This window comes from Taudactylus pleione, unplaced genomic scaffold (genome assembly GCF_031769625.1).
Source record: "Taudactylus pleione unplaced genomic scaffold, aTauple2 ptg000105l, whole genome shotgun sequence".
Classification (NCBI taxonomy): domain Eukaryota; kingdom Metazoa; phylum Chordata; class Amphibia; order Anura; family Myobatrachidae; genus Taudactylus; species Taudactylus pleione.
This window is the reverse complement of record NW_028284507.1, coordinates 6405130-6423282: the sequence shown is the minus strand read 5'-3', so window position 1 is coordinate 6423282 and position 18153 is coordinate 6405130. Positions and strand designations below refer to the sequence as shown.

General features: G+C 45.2%; 1 protein-coding gene across 2 annotated transcripts in view; it reads right to left on the bottom strand.

The window, feature by feature from the left end:
* Positions 1 to 18153, bottom strand: part of ARHGAP25 (Rho GTPase activating protein 25) — a 133709-nt gene that overhangs the window by 46302 nt on the left and 69254 nt on the right. The gene's annotated exons all lie outside the window — the stretch shown is intronic.

Sequence of the window (18153 nt, the reverse complement as noted above, 5' to 3'; positions counted from 1 at the left end):
CCAAGCTTTCCCTGCATTGTGAAAAGATGTCGTACCATGACGGTCACTGCGGCCCACGGATGGGGTCGCTGTTTTAGCTTTTCACTGTAGAATGTCCCTTATTCATGTTACGACACACAGTAGTGCTCTTTATTCGCGTGACACCACAGTAGTGCCCCTTATAACACATTATGCCATGCAGTAATGCCCTTTACATATTTATACCATGCAGTATTGCCCTTTACACATTTATGACAAGCAGTAATGCCCTTTACACATTTATACCATGTGGTAATGCCCTTTACACATTTATGCCATGCAGTAATGTCCTTTACACATTTATCACACACAGTAATGTCCTTTACACATTTATCTCACACAGTAATGCCCTTTACACATTTATGCCCGCCATAATGCCCTCTACACATGCCACACAGTAACGTACTTTACACATTATGCTACACAGCAATGCCCAGCCTTTACACATTATGCCACACAGCAATGCAGTACTGCCCCTTACACATTATGCCATGCAGTAATGCACTGATTTTACACATTATGCCACACAGTAATGCCCCTTATAATTATGCTCAACCCCCCCCCCCCCTCCTCCTCCTGTCTCCCCAGCAGCCTCTTACTTAGTGCTTTCTCACATGCATCAGCAGGCCGGGCGCCCCATACCTGCATCAGCAGGCAGCCGCTGCCGCACTGGCTCTTCAGCCTAGCGCCGCTATGATTCAAATCATGTCACTGGTCTCAAGCTAATCAAAGCTTGCGGACCGGCAGCCGCTTCTGATTGGCTGCTGGTCCGTGTCCTACGATTGCCTCGCAACCTGCGCCTAGTTGAATGACAAGAGCACTGTCCAGTGTCTGTCTCTGCTGGGCAGCTGGGCCGGGTCCCCGGGGACAAACTTAATGTACTTAAAATGGAAGAATATTTGAACCTAAGTCATCACAGCATCTAACTGAACCCATTTAAAGCACACCAGCAGTCATCAATGAATACAATAACCTTGTTGTCTGCTCCCTTAGTAATCACCAAGGTTGACCTGGGATCTTTAATCACAATGACTTGGTGAAAAATATATTATTGCAACTAGTCTTGATTTATCAATTTGTTTAAAATTCTCATAAAATGATACAGGGAGCTTGTCAGAAGATATAATGTTGCTGGGTGTTCATTCAGGGCAGCTCTAATGGGACCCATACATCTATCCTGTATTGGGGCATTTCATTATCCTGCCGACGGGGATTGAGAGTACTCCAGCATATTGGACAATCTCCATTCCCCATTTCTGACCAAAAAATGGTCGTAATCGGCGAGTTGGGATTTTCTAACATACTGAATTTTCCCAATTCCTCAACGGATCACAGATCATCGATGTCCGCCGATCTGTGCTTTTGATCGTCGATCAGATTGGCATCGGCAGAACGGGGAATCTGACTGTAGATGTATGGCCCACATAAGATATTAGAGAGCAAGAACAAAGATCATATTAGTAATTCTCCATCACCCGAATCATACTTGTAAAATGCAGCAGGCAGCTTGGAATGTTTTTTTCAAGACAACAGTGAACAAAATAATGTGATAACAAAATGTTTACTGAAATGAATAATTTTCTAGGCAAGGTCTATGCTCTGTTGGCTCTGCCTGTTTGCTATAGGGTTTATGGCTGGGAATTAGATACAGGGCCGGATTATCAATGGGGCGGATGGAGCTTCAGCTCCAGGCCCCTGATAAAAAAAAAGGCCCACAGAGTCCACTGGAGTTTTATAAAGAAGTCAGGATTTGTTTTTCCTTTCACAGCCAGCGCCGGTGGTTCAGTCCTAAGCCCCGCCCATTCTGACCCTGTCACCACACCCCCTGCCCATCCGGAGAACTTCTCAAATATTACATAGGGCCCGACGGGTCTTCGGGGATGCGCCACCGAACAGTGGCAGGTGGTAATTTCACCAAGCTCGTGCCGCAGTTATGGTGCTGTCTCCCCGTGGGAGGGACCTGGCACACACATGTATCCGTCCCTCTCCCTCCACGCCCCTTGTGTGACTCTTCCTTCTCCTCCCAGTTACTTCCTCCATAGCTCCGCCTCCGATTTGCCCCGCCCAGTGTTGTAATAACCCTGGTGCCCGGCGGCGTGGAGCGCACTTGCCTACAGAGATGGAGAAATGCCATCAGCCATGCAGTCCAAGTCGGGTACTACAGGCTGCACACTATTGTGGAGGAGAATAAAGAGGGCAAAGTACCCAAATTGCTGAGGGATGTGTCTGCTCTACTGCACCTGCATAGAAGGGGAGCCCCTGGGGCATGAGATCTGGCTGCCTGTCTGGGCACAATCTTACTTCTAGTGGAACAAAAGTTCCACCAGAGAGCAAAGTGTTAATGGTGAGCAACAATGTTCCAAGTATTTGGTTTTATTCTAGTGGCATTCTGATTATGTAGTACTGCATTGCAATGATATGTTGTGCCATTACAATGTTTATTTAGTATATTGATGGGGCTTTACTGTATGTTGGTGTAATGATGCTGGGTTATAGGTCTAAGTGGCTTTATGATATGGTGTTTTGGTGTTCTGAGCATTCAGCTGTATGCGATAGTCAGTTTACTTTGATGCGCATTGTGTTTCTCCTAATTATCCAGTACAGAGCAAGAATAAGTGCTAATGCAGCCCCAGTGTGTGTCTCATTCCCCCTAGCCCCAGTGTGTGTCTCATTCCCCCTAGCCCCAGTGTGTGTCTCATTCCCCCTAGCCCCAGTGTGTGTCTCAGCCCCATTCCTCCAGCCCTTGTGTGTCTCAGCGTCATCCTCCAACCCCTGTGTCATCTCAGTCATGTCATCACCTCCAACCCTGTGTCATCAGCTCCAACCTCCCCCCCCAGTCCTGTCATTAACTCCAACCTTCCATCCCTGTGTCATCAGCTCAAACCCCCCCGTCCCTGTGTCATCCGCTTTGACCTTGCCCCCAGCCCTGTGTCATTAGCTCCAACCTCCTCCCCAGCCCCGTCTCATCAGCTGCAACCTCCCCTTCCCCCATACCTGTCTCATCAGCTCCGACCTCCCCCGACCAGCCTTGTGTTGTCAGCTCCAACCCCCAAGTGCAGCCACCACCAACACTTACCTGCTGCTCCTGACAGGCTCCGCAAAGGCTTGTTGGAGGAGCTGCTGTGGCTGGGCAGCAGCTCCCCTGTCAGCCATTTTTTAAAATCATTAGCATCTGCGCATGCACAGAAGCTGTAGAGCTCCCCGATCGGAGCTGAGCTCTGATCGCAGCAGCAGGCATGGGTGAGTGGAGGGTGGCCGCAGGCCACTGTAGGAACCGGCCCAGTGTCACGGCGGCTCAATCCGCCCCTGGATGTGTATATAATTTTGTATTAGCCATACCCTCCATGGTGCAAGCTACTCTCCCAGGGCAGGCAACACCTGCACAGCACTCTTCATGCACCCCACATCACTAGTGACATCCCTGTGGAACTTGATAACCCCCTTGCGGTGGCACACAAAAGGCCCTTCAGAAATTTCAGCTCCAGGCCCATGTGTACCTTAATCTGGCACTGATTAGATATGGTTCACATGGGCTCATGTTAGCTGTAGACATATTTTCTGTAGACTAGGGAGTATATCTACAAATAAGTGGCTTGCTGCACAGTGGGTATGACTCCAAAATGTAAACTTAAACCAGCACTAATACTAAGTGCAAAGCCCGACGTGTTTTGCATTTTGCATTTAATTAGTGCCGCTTTAAATGTTGAAGTCAAGTAAAAAATTATTACTTCAAATCTCACATAAATGAGGATGTGGACTGTCCTTTCAGCCACCTACTTCACAATAGGTGGAGTCAGGATATTGTTTTCAGATCTAAACCACAGTCTAACTATTTTTAACCTTTACTTATTCTGTTATCAACCACCTTCACCAGTAGTACAGCTGTTGTCACTCACACACTAGGGCCTATTCATCATCACTTAATTTTTACAAAAGCAGGAGAAAATTATAATTTTCTCCTGCAATTGTAAAAATTAAGTTATCGGGCCATTCATCAAGAAGGTAAGGCTGGAGATATCACCGATATGTCCTACTTACCTTCCTTTTGCAGAATGGCCCGCTGTCCCCATACACTAGTATGGGGACAGAATTCATCAAGCTCCGAAAATATAATATTTTCAGAGCTTGAGAGCAGTAGCATATGCCACCTTCAGATTGCAAATGCACCTGCTCCGGGCTTGCAACCCGCTCCTTCCCCATGGGAAGGAGGTCCGGGTTGCGAAGAGGGATCCTTTTGGATCCCTCCTCCCCTACATGGCTCCTTCCGCTGAGCGTCGGGGCTCTTGCGCGAGATGTAGGTCACGCATGCGCACTCCCGTCCCAGTTTCACCAGTAGTACAGTGCTGGTCACCCAAACAATATCTGGCATCACCAATAGTACAGTGCTTGTCACCCACACAGTGCCCAGCTTCACCAGTAGTACAGTGCTTGTCATCCACACAGTGCCCAGCTTCACCAGTAGTACAGTGCTGGTCATCCACACAGTGCCCAGCTTCACCAGTAGTACAGTGCTTGTCACCCACACAGTGCCCAGCTTCACCAGTAGTACAGTGCTTGTCACCCACACAGTGCCCAGCTTCACCAGTAGTACATTGCTTGTCACACACACAGTGCCCAGCTTCACCAGTAGTACAGTGCTTGTGTAACCACCCAGGAATAATCCCAAAACTGAAAAGGGGATAACACAGCCTTTTTTACTCTCTCAGGAATACCAAGGGTTAATATGGCTTCCAGGCAATACAATGTTGCCAGTTGCCTTGCATGTTGCCTGCAGCTGATTGGGTGCCCTAAGGGCGGGAAGCCCAGATTTAGAATGTTACCCTGGATCTGCAGAAGGGATATAGACAGCTGCTGCATAGGCTGGGAGGTGAGCAGATCCAGCATGGAGTGTATCAGCAAGGAGTGCTGGGAAGGAGAGCTTGTGTGAAGCATTGGCCGGTGTGTGCAGCTTCGGCAGCAGCTCAGCGTGAAGCCTGTACTTTCCACATCAGCAGTGAGTGACGTGTACGCAGCCGAACCAAGGACTCGGGAGACAGAGCGTCAGCCGCTTGCACCCGGAACAACAGCACAGCAGCACTATCCTTGCGGCGGGAGACCAGCGAAAGTGACTGAAGCAGCCCTGAGACCTGCTGGGTAGCGGTGGTCCAGGCAACTGCTGGGAAGACCGGCATCGTTCGTCCCGTGAAGCTGCAAACAGGAGCCATACAGTTTGTGGACTTGGGTAAGACAATCACCCCTCTGCTTGTGATCACCCCTGTTGCCAAGGGACATCCCCCCATAGTTGTAAAACACTGGGCTGGGAGAAGCAGCAGGGACCTTACATTACAGCCTGATAATTACTTAGCAACCTTACACAGGATTAAAGGCTAATATTCCATTACTGCAGTAGTGACTCTGATTAAATATTACAGCAAGGTATCTAGTTCTTTTTGTAATACTACAGTAGCGACTGACCAAATACAAGAATATCAATATATATATATATATATACTGTATATATATATATATAATATATATATATATATATATATATATATATATACTGTAAATATATCTATATATATATATATATATATATATATTGGAATCCATAGTGTTCTGGAAAGTGCAATTCACTTTCATTATAAACGCTTATTAATGGATCCTCAACTTCCTTTGTTTTTGTATGATCAGTGAAGATTCAATAGACATTTTATTACTACTGGACTCAATTTATGGGAACATTCAGCTTCTTGATAAACTTTTCTTTGAGATATGCTAAGTTGGTTATAAATGCACTTATACTATAAGGTATACTATAATCATTTAATGTGTTGTGATGTTTTTAGGAAATATTTAACTGAGGTTATTTGCTTCACATATTAAGTATTGTTGAGCTCTTTTATGTACAATTTCTAATGTCTGAAAAGTGATTGCTACTCTGATTTACTGTGCCTTATTCTTGAATGAGAAGATATTTGATTACCCCTGAATCTGATTTGCACTACTGATCTTTGATGCAAGGATATATGTATATGTAATTGAATAATGTTGAAATCTGCATATTAACAAAATATACAGTTGCTGATTCTTACAGATAAACATCTTCTTCAAATAAACCAGCTTTCAATGAAGGCATCTGTTAAAAATACCTTTCGTGTAGTCCCACCTTCATTACCTCTCTGAACCGCACCTTATAACCTGTGCTGGGTGGAGAAATTCAAGTACCAGGTAAAGTGAGAGCATTACTGTTTGAAATTACTCTGACACCGTTTACCTGGGTATCATATTTGGCGTCACGAACAGGATTGAAACCTTAGGCCAGAATGTTGCAAGAACAACCAGCAGCGGGAGACATGCCAGCCAGTGACAATAGAGGGGGAGCACCAGGACCTGCGCCAGTACTAGCACTGGCCCCAGCAGTACAAGGTAACCCGATAACATTACCATACTACTTTGGAGAACCTTGGATGCCGATATAGTGGGGATGGCTTGAAGTCCAAGGGGAACACCTTCACCGAGTTCCAGAGCAAAATCAAGTCCGTGTTCCGACTATACCCCCTGGGTAATCAAGAACAAGTTGAGATACTGATGGGCCAACTGAAGGGATCCTCTCTCAGGGAGGTGACTATCAGCGTCATTCGAAACACGATCAATCCCAGAGCTTAAAATTAAATTCTACGTGCGGAAACAGAAACCTGGGGAGTTCTTATGAGACTACGCGTTGAGCCTGCAGGAGATCTTAAAGGCAATACAGGCAGTCAACAAATAGAAAGTACAAAAACCAGATGAAATGCTTACCACCCGGCTCGGCGAAGGGGCACTAGGCGAAGGAGTCCGAATGCAACTATGCTTATTAAAGAGGCAGATGCCAGACCAACCTTTCTGGGACTTTAAGGAAGCAGCCATTACAGTACTTGGCACCAATACCAACCGGGACGAAGAGTTTCCTGAAATGCCAGAATTCCGAGAATGCGCCGACTCACAGAGGGCCATGGCACCAAGTACAGAACAACTGGTGTGAAAGAAAGACACAGTGACCCAAGAAGGTCAGATCCCAACTACTGACCCTATACAAACATTGAGGATGCAGCTGGAAGAGCTGACAGTAAGGATGGCCGAAATGCAGCGAGAGATGCGAAAGATGTCTAGCTGGCAGATGCCTGCTACAAGTGAACCCAGGTGGAGATCAGAATGGAATAGATCGACAGGAGAGTGGTGGAACTCACCCAGGGGATCTGGACATAGACCCACCGATCAATTTGATGGACAGGAACACCCCATTTGGCAAAAGATGCAGAGGAGACGGTCATGTGGAGAGGCAATGCACGAGTGCAACTCATTTAAACTCCAATGCCCCAGGGGCAGAACCTCAGGGGGAACAAATGCAATAGAGCCAGACCCAGCAGAATGGAGGCCCCAATACATAGGACAATGTCCAACCATCCCGGTTACCATAAATGGCGTGGAAGAGATTGCTATGCTGGACACTGGGTCACAAATTACGACGATACAGCTGACCACCCTTCGAAGAAATTGGGGCAACGATCCCCTGCTACTACCCCCCCCTCTTGGCTTCACCTAATAGCCGACAATGGCTTAGAAATCTCATGCATCAGGTACTGGGAGGCCGATGTGAAGATTGGAAAGACATCATTGCCCAGGCAGGGGTGTTTAGTAATGGAACCAGTGAAACTAAAGTACCCCTTATCTTCAGGATGAATATCTTGCAACAGTGCCCGGACGAACTAGTAGTGATACTCAAAGGGGAACTGATGAACACCACCTTGCAAGGTTAGCATGTCCTCCCGAAAACCACCAAGGTTTTGCAGGGGCATCAGCGATTTGTACAACTTACCCAGGCGGTAGGTAAAGTCCGGTTCACTGAGGGGAGGCCAGTGAAACTGCAGCCAAATTCAGAGACGATCCTGTGGGGAAAAGCCAGATGTGGCCCGAATGGGCAAAAGTACGAGGCCCTAATCGAACCTTGTCTAGTGTCGGATTGATGTGATGTAGTGGTCGTCAGTGCCTTGGTAATAGTCAAAGACGGAAGGTTTTCTGTGCGAGTTCTGAACCCACATAACCACCCTGTAAAGCTTTATCGCAACCAGCCATTAGCCCGACTATGGTGGACGACGTTTCAAAATGTGTTGCACCCATGGCCCCAGAGTGAACAGTGTAACACAACTGTCCTTAGTAAGACTGAAACTGGCCCAACAGAAAGGTGGTGGGAAGAAGTGCAAATCGGGGAAAACGAAACATCAGTAGAACAAAAGCAAGGAGTTCTGGCGGTGGTAAGGGAACAAGTTGAGGCATTCAGCAAAACATCTACTGATCTAGGAGTTGTCACAAAGATCCAGCACAGGATCCTCACAAAGGACGTACCTCCCATCAAAGAGGCATAGGCCATTGGCGCCGGCACTGTACCAACCCATCCGCAAGATGTTGGAAGACATGAAATTGAATGGAGTTATCCACGTGAGCCACAGCCCATGGGCAGCCCCAATGGTCCTGGTCCAAAAGAAAGACAGACAGTTACGCTTCTGCGTAGATTACTAGAGACTGAATAGCACCACCAATCGAGATGCGTATCCCTTGCCTCGTATAGCGGAGTCCTTGACTGCCCTCAAATCGGCTCAATACTTCTCGACACTGGATTTGACTAGCGGTTATTGGCAGGTCCGAATGGCTGACAGCGATATCGAAAAGACTGCTTTTTTCCATGGCCATGGGTCTCTACGAATTAACATGCATGCCCTTCGGCCTCTGTAATGCCTCGGCGACCTTCCAGCGGGTGATGGAGCATTGCTTAGGACATAGAAGTTTTGAGATAGTCCTTCTTTACCTCGACGATGTGATTATATTCTCCAAGACTTACGCGGACCACCTCCATCACCTGCGGGAAGTGTTTCAGCAGCTAATGAAGTATGGCCTTAAACTTAAACAGTCCAAATGCTAACTCCTGAAGCCACAGGTCCAGTACCTAGGCCACATCGTTAATGCCGGTGGAGTGGCCCCTGATCCAGAGAAAACCAAGGCTGTTCGAGAGTGGCCCACCCCACAGACAGTGAAAGACATCCACCATTTTCTGGGGTTCGTCGGGTAATAATGAAGGTTCAGCCAAGACTTTGCCAAACTAGCTGCACCTTTGACAGAACTGCTGTGAGGGATCCCCAAGGAAGGATATACCAAATGGATACCCATTGAGTGGACCACGCTCGTCAAGCTGCTTTCGAGAAGTTGAAATAAGTCCTGATTGAAGTGCCCCTCATGGCCTATCCAGATTACGCCAATCCGACTCTATACAGATGCAGGCAAGCAAGGTCTCGGGGCTGTACTCGCTCAAAACCAGGGGGGACAAGAACGCGTCATTGCGTACGCTAGTAGAAGTTTAAGAGGAGCCCAAAAAAATGATGCAAATTACAGCTCCCTCAAGCTTGAATTCTTGGCGATGGTCTGGGCCGTGACTGAGAAATTTTGCAACTACCTCATTGTGACTTCATTCGTAGCAGTAACCGATTGCAACCCTCTGGCGCATCAGGCAACCACCTGACATTGGAACAGTGGTGGGCGTCGCAACTGGCTGACTTCCAGTTTCGAATAGAATACCAAAGTGGCCGTAGCAACATCAATGCTGATGCCTTGTCTCGACTCGCGGGACCCGAAGAAGAAGCGGAGGAAGTGGATTCACGAGAACTGGTGGAGATTCCAGACTTCAGCGCATGGCGCCGCTCCCCTGAGCGACCAATGGTGGCATCGACTGCTGTGGAAGCTCAGGAATTGGAAAAGGCGAGTGAGTGGATCCAGTGGCAAGACGAGTGCCCCCACCTATGTCGAATGAAGACTTGGCTACCCATCAGGCACTGACAAAAAGAGAAAGAGAGGGAGCCCCGGTAGAGCTGCTCCAGCTGTGGAAGCAGGGGGACCGACTGGGCTTATTTGACGGCTTGCTTGTCCGACACAGTATTGATCCAAGAACCCATGCCTCGACTCAAGAGATTGTAGTGCACCGACAGAAGGTCGACCTGATTCTCTGAGCCTACCATAATCAATCTGGCCACTTCGGTGGACAAAAGGCTGAGATCAACCTTAGAAAATGCTTTTATTGGCATAACCTGCGACAGTATGTGGAAAGATGGTGCAAAACCTGTGGTGATTGCGGAACACGACAACCACCAAAACCCAGGCAGAAGGCTCCCCTCCATCCAATTGTTAGTACACGGCTACTAGAAATTGTGTCGATGGACCATGTGAAGCTGGAACCCAGTCGCACCGGGCATAACTATGCTCTCACCATCATTGATCACTATACAAAATTTGCGGTGGCTCTACCTGTCCGAGACCTTTCAGCCAAGACCACAGCCGAGATCTTTTGGCAGGCATTTGTGCAACCCTACGGATACCCTCTCAGTGTGCTCACAGACCAAGGACCATCCTTTGAAGCACAACTTTTCAGAGAATTATGCGACCTATACGGGTGTAAAAAGCTACAGACAACCACCTACCACCCGCAATGCAACGGTATCTGCGAACGCATGAACAAGACTCTAATTAATATGCTGCGAGCTATACCCCCAGCCAAGAGACTTGACTGGCCTACCCTGCTGGCGGAATTAATCTTTATCTATAACAACACTTGCCATGGGTCGACTGGCTACTCCCCATATTATCTGCTATTTGGGCGATCGGAACGACTCCCATTTGGCGTTTCCGGGGATGACCCGCATCCCCAGGACCCAGAAATGCCTTGGGTGCGTGAGCATCAAGCAAGGCTGAAAGAAGCCAAAGAGATTGTCGATTGATGCATGGACTCAGTAAGTGAATGGCAAAAGCAAAATTACGACAAAAACGCCAAAGCTGATCCACTCCCCGTAGGGTGCTGAGTTTTCAAGAGGAATAATTGGCCATGGAGTAAATTGGACTCCAAGTGGAAAACTGAGCCATATGTCATCACCGAGGCCCCCTGGTCCAAAGTGGCGGTATACCAGATCGCTAGAGAAGATGGTAGTCACCCACAGAGAATCCATACAGATAAACTCAAGCTGTATAACTATACAGAAGTTGAAGCGATTTCAGAGTTGGATGCACCAACCCCAAGAGAAAGACCTTTACTAGCACCCGAACTTCCTGACAATCCCATGGACTTGCTGTTACAGACGTGTTGGCCAACCATTTTAGCTGTGCCTGTTCTGACACCAAACGAACTCCCAGCAGCAGAACTCCAGGCGTTTAAAGTGGCAGAATCGCCCAGACCTCCTCCGGTAAGGCGTTCAGTTAGGAGCACTCGGGGATTGCTGCTAGCCCATTATGCCTTATAAATATGATTCCTTATTGCATTACAATATTGACTGTTATGTGCCCAGATGCAAATTATCTGGTTTAATGTTTTATGTCTGTACATTACTATGCCTATGTCCAATATAACAGTTTGAGCATGTTATGCGGCGATGGACTTTACTGCTTTGTTGTCATTTTAGTTACTGACTTGCTGACATGCTGCACTGTCAACTCTGTGTGAGGACACGCATCTTTAAAGCACGGAGGGATGTAACCCCCCAGGAATAATCCCAAAACTGAAAAGGGGATAAGACAGCATTTATAGGCTGGGAGGTGAGCAGATCCAGCATGGAGTGTATCAGCAAGGAGTGCTGGGAAGAAGAGTTTGTGTGAAGCATTGGCCAGTGTGTGCAGCCAAGGCAGCAGCTCAGCGTGAAGCCTGTACTTTCCACATCAGCAGTGAGTGACGTGTACGCAGCCGAACCAAGGACTCGGGAGACAGAGCGTCGGCCGCTTGCACCCGGAACAACAGCACAGCAGCACTATCCTTGCGGCGGGAGACCTGCGAAGGTGGCCGTAGCAGCCCTGAGGGGATGTAGTCTGGAACCCGACGGTCTAAATGCTGACCGCCAGCTTCCAGACTGCTTTATCCTGACTAGGGATGAATGACAGGCATCTAAATGTAGACGCCTGAAATTTGCCCGATGTCAGGAGACCGCTGCACGGCATCCAATCAAGCGGATGCTGGGCACCAGCGGACAGCCACGGTTAGGTTTAGGGCTCCTGGGGGGGACTTAGGGTTAGGCACCCCCCCCGGGAGCTTAGGGGTAGGCTAGGGGGAGGGAGGTTTAGGCACCCCCGGGGGGAGGTTAGGGTTATGCACCCCCCGGGGGACTTAGGTTTAGGCAGCGGAGAGGGGGGGTTAGGTTTAGGCACTTAGAGGGGGGTTAGGGTTAGGCACGGGAGGGAGATTAGGGTTAAGCGCCCCTGAGGAGGGTTAGGGGGTTAGGTTATGTTAGTTTTAGGACGATCGGGATTTCCTCCTTTGTCGGGCAGCCGCTGTCGGGAATTGAACCGCCGGCCATGCGCCCGGCGGTAATACATATCACACTCGCCCTGAGACTCGCTGGGTAGCGGTGGTCCAGGCAACTGCTGGGAAGACCGGCATCCGCCCGTCCAGTGAAGCTGCAAACAGGAACCATACAGCAACCGTCTGTGGCCTCGGGTAAGACAATCACCCTTCTGCTTGCGACCACCCCTGTTGCCAAGGGACATCCCCCCATAGTTGTAAAACACTGGGCTGGTAGAAGCAGCAGTGACCTTACCTTACAGCCTGATAATTACCAAGCAACCTTACACAGGATTAAAGGCTAATATTCCATTACTGCAGTAGTGACTGATTAAATATTACAGCAAGGTATCTAGTTCTTTTTGTAATACTACAGTAGTAACTGGCCAAATACAAGAATAATCAATATATATATATATGTGTATACATGCAAGCGGCGGCACTAGAGCATAAATTAAAAATAAACACACGGAAGATCCGTATCAAGTCAACGTTTCAATTCAATAAACGAATTTTCATCAGGACAAAGAACAAGTAAAAGTGACTTACCTAAATACATCCCCACACCAAAGACACCCAATGTGCAGACCAACTCCGTCTCTCTGAACAGACCACGTCAGCGTCCGCGCGGCTCTCTGTCGCTGCCGTATGACGTCAGTCTGTCAGAGCCCGGTTGCTGGGAAACCAAAGTACACAAAAATGAATAAACATGAAAGAACAGCATCGTAATGTCAACAATTAATGCAGGGATATACACAAAGCACAATAGTATTATCCTTAAGACACATATACTGGCCTACATACTATCAGTGTATAGATGAAAAATACGTCAATGAAAATACATGCATGGCCAGCTAACTAACAAATACTAAATACCAAATATCAAAAATTCATAGATTAAATCTAATAGGATCATAAATGAATAAAACGCCATAATTGAGGCAATATTCATAGGAAATATAAAAAGCTGATTAAATTGTATAATATACTACGTAACACAACAATCTCAGAAAAAACAATTCAGAACTAATTGTTCATTGAGACCCTTAGAACTAAGGGTCCCTAATTCATGGATCCAACGTGCCTCCTTCTGCAACAATAATTTTGATCGGTCTCCACCCCGTAAGGATTCCTGTACAGTGTCAATCATTTTGTACCTTAGTGATGATAGGTTATGCTTTTTATCACGGAAATGCTTTGCTACCGGTTGATCACACGTTCTGCCTTCTAAGGCCAAACGTATAGCACTCCTATGTAGCGCCATAAGCTCTTTAAATTGGCGCATTGTTTTACCTATATAAAGAAATCCGCAAGGACAACGGATAAAATAAATCACGCATTTTGAGGTACAAGTAAAAATATGATGAATCTTGATCTTTTTCCCGATAAGAGGATGCGGAAAAGTGTCTCCAACTTCTAGGAAACTACATGTTGTACACCCCAGGCATCGATAGTTGCCTGGTTTTTTAGTTAGAAAGTGTGGTACAGATGTTTTTTTGTCCCAGCCGGAGATATCCGTTCTCACGACCCAATCCTTGATATTTTTAGCACGTTTATAACAAGGTAGTAAATTGGCCTCTTGTAATAGCGGCAGGTCAGGTTCATTATTAATTAAGGGCCAATAATTTTTAGCAGCTCTCGTGATCGCAGAACTTGCTGTAGAAAATTGATTTATCGAGATAATAGAATTCTTCTTTGTTGAGTCACTTTTTTTAATAAGTAAGTTCTCTCTGGGTATTTCCATATCCTTGTTCCTTGCAGCAATCACAGAAGTCCTGGAATAGCCCCTTTGTAGAAAATGGTTCTGCATTATATCAAGTTGCTTAATTACATCCATGTCATCATCACAAATCCTGCGTACCCTCAAAAATTGTGAGTATGGTAATCCTTTTTTAAGTGCCAGTGGATGATGACTGGCAGCAGACAAGAGGGAATTGCAATCTGTGGGTTTATGATAGATGGATGTAATCAATTTTCCTTCCTTTTGTTCTATCAATACATCCAGAAAATGCACACTTTCCTCACTTACTTTGTATGCAAATTTAATATCTGCATCCAACCCGTTGATTTTCATCATTAAATCATCAAATTCAGCCTTGGTGCCTGTCCAAATCACAAAAATGTCATCTATGTACCTTTTGAAGAATAGGAGTTTAGCAGCACTTTCCAGATCACTGAAAAATAAATCTCTTTCCAAAGAAAACATAAAGGCATTAGAGTAGGCTGGAGCTACACATGAGCCCATAGCGCAACCTTGTACTTGCATAAAGAATTCTCCATTGAAAATGAAAAAATTCCTTGTCAAAACCAAATTGAGTAAGTCCAAAAAGAAATCAATATCCGGGCCTACATAATTCAGATTGTTAGTCAATAATCTTTTCATGGCATCTAAACTCCTTGTGTGGGGAATACTCGTGTACAAATTTACAACATCGATGGTTGCCATACAGAAATTAGGAGGTAAGTATTGTAATTTTTTGAGCTCATTAATGAACATCGTGGTATCCCTTAGATAGGTTCGTTCATCTTGTATAACAGGCTGAAGGTATGCATCCAAATATTTGGATATCACGTAGTATAACGAATCCCTTGCCGAGATTATCGGCCTTCCTGGAGGTTGTTCACTGTTTTTATGCAGTTTTGGTAGCAAATAAAATACAGGCACTTTTGGTGTTTCCGACAAGAGAGTTTCTAACACTTCTCTTTTAATCACATTATTAAGCACTGCTTCCTCCAGTAGATCTTTTAATTCATTGTAACACATTTGAGTTGGGTCTTTCTTCAGCCGTTTATATACAGTCGTATCATTGAGCTGACATTAAGCTTCATGTTTATACTCATTGATCCCCCAAATCACAATACCTCCACCTTTGTCTGCCTCCACCATCCAACAATATGAATATTAGATCTTTTACTAAAGCAATGCATAAAACTATCGAGCAGGTGGAATCAAGTCCGAGCAAACATTTGCATAATCTGACACATGGAGAACGCACGGTATTGAAGAACCTGGCTGGGTATAATGATATAGTGATACGCCAGGCAGACAAAGGTGGAGGTATTGTGGTTTGGGGGATCAATGAGTATAAACATGAAGCGTATCGTCAGCTCAATGATACGACTGTATATAAATGGAGACACTTTTCCGCATCCTCTTACCGGGAAAAAGATCAAGATTCATCATATTTTTACTTGTACCTCAAAATGCGTGATTTATTTTATCCGTTGTCCTTGCGGATTTCTTTATATAGGTAAAACAATGCACCAATTTAAAGAGCGTATGGCGCTACATAGGAGTGCTATACGTTTGGCTTTAGAAGGCAGAACGTGTGATCAACCGGTAGCAAAGCATTTCCGTGATAAAAAGCATAACTTATCATCACTAAGGTACAAAATGATTGACACTGTACAGGAATCCTTACGGGGTGGAGACCGATCGAAAGTATTGTTGCAGAAGGAGGCACGTTGGATCCATGAATTAGGGACCCTTAGTTCTAAGGGTCTCAATGAACAATTAGTTCTGAATTGTTTTTTCTGAGATTGTTGTGTTACGTAGTATATTATACAATTTAATCAGCTTTTTATATTTCCTATGAATATTGCCTCAATTATGGCGATCATTTATGATCCTATTAGATTTAATCTATGAATTTTTGATATTTGGTATTTAGTATTTGTTAGTTAGCTGGCCATGCATGTATTTTCATTGACGTATTTTTCATCTATACACTGATAGTATGTAGGCCAGTATATGTGTCTTAAGGATAATACTATTGTGCTTTGTGTATATCCCTGCGTTAATTGTTGACATTACGATGCTGTTCTTTCATGTTTATTCATTTTTGTGTACTTTGGTTTCCCAGCAACCGGGCTCTGACAGACTGACGTCATACGGCAGCGACAGAGTGCCGCGCGGACGCTGACGTGGTCTGTTCAGAGAGACGGAGTTGGTCTGCACATTGGGTGTCTTTGGTGTGGGGATGTATTTAGGTAAGTCACTTTTACTTGTTCTTTGTCCTGATGAAAATTCACTTATTGAATTGAAACGTTGACTTGATACGGATCTTCCGTGTGTTTATTTTTAATTTATGCTCGAGTGCCGCCGCTTGCATGTATACCTGTTATTGATGAAGGAGGGCACCGGCAGCAGCTGACATACATATAGCCCAGTGCCGAGTATTTGGACTATATATATATATATATATATATATATATATAGAATATTTTGCAAGTCCTGCACACTCAAACTAATATTTTAAAATGCTGGGTGCTTGGTCATATAATGCATATAGAAAAGAAACCAAAAAATGGTACACCAGCACACCACTATTCAATGCAAAAAAATGTTTTATAGTTCCATATCAAAAAACTATAAAACATTTTTTTGCATTGAATAGTGGTGTGCTGGTGTACCATTTTTTGGTTTCTTTTCTATATATATATATATATATATATATATATATATATATATATATATATATATATATATTGGAATCCATAGTGTTCTGGAAAGTGCAATTCACTTTCATTATAAACGCTTATTAATGGATCCTCAACTTCCTTTGTTTTTGTATGATCAGTGAAGATTCAAGAGACATTTTATTACTACTGGACTCAATTTATGGGAACATTCAGCTTCTTGATAAACTTTTCTTTGAGATATGCAAAGTTGGTTATAAATACACTTATACTATAAGGTATACTATAATCATTTAATGTGTTGTGATGTTTTTAGGAAATATTTAACTGAGGTTATTTGCTTCACATATTATGAGCTCTTTTATGTACAATTTCTAATGTCTGAAAAGTGATTGCTTCTGTGATTTACTGTGCCTTATTCTTGAATGAGAAGATATTTGTTTACCCCTGAATCTGATTTGCACTACTGATCTTTGATGCAAGGATGTATGTATATGTTTTGTTCCTAAACTAACAGTGTAATTGAATAATGTTGAAATCTGCATATTAACAAAATAGAGTATACAGTTGCTGATTCTTACAGACAAACATCTTCTTCAAATAAACCAGCTTTCAATGAAGGCATCTGTTAAAATACCTTTCGTGTAGTCCCACCTTCCTTACCTCTCTGAACCGCACCTTAGAACCTGTGCTGGGTGGAGAAATTCAAGTACCAGGTAAAGTGAGAACATTACTGTTTGAAATGACTCTGACACCATTTACCTGGGTATCACACTTGTCACCCACACAGTGCCCAGCTTCACCAGTAGTACAGAGCTTGTCAACCACACACTGCCCGGCTTTACCAGTAGTACAGTGCTTGTCACCCACACAATGTCCAGCTACACCAGTAGTACAGTGCTTGTCACCCATACAATGTCCAGCTTCACCAGTAGTACAGTGCTTGTCACCCACACAATGTCCAGCTTCACCAGTAGTACAGTGCTTGTCACCCACACAATGTCCAGCTTCACCAGTAGTACAGTGCTTGTCACCCACACAATGTCCAGCTTCACCAGTAGTACAGTGCTTGTCACCCACACAATGTCCAGCTTCACCAGTAGTACAGTGCTTGTCATCCACACAATGTCCAGCTTCACCAGTAGTACAGTGCTTGTCACCCGCACAATGTCCAGCTTCACCAGTAGTACAGTGCTTGTCACCCACACAATGTCCAGCTTCACCAGTAGTACAGTGCTTGTCATCCACACAATGTCCAGCTACACCAGTAGTACAGTGCTTGTCACCCATACAATGTCCAGTTTCACCAGTAGTACAGTGCTTGTCACCCACACAATGTCCAGCTTCACCAGTAGTACAGTGCTTGTCATCCACACAATGTCCAGCTTCAC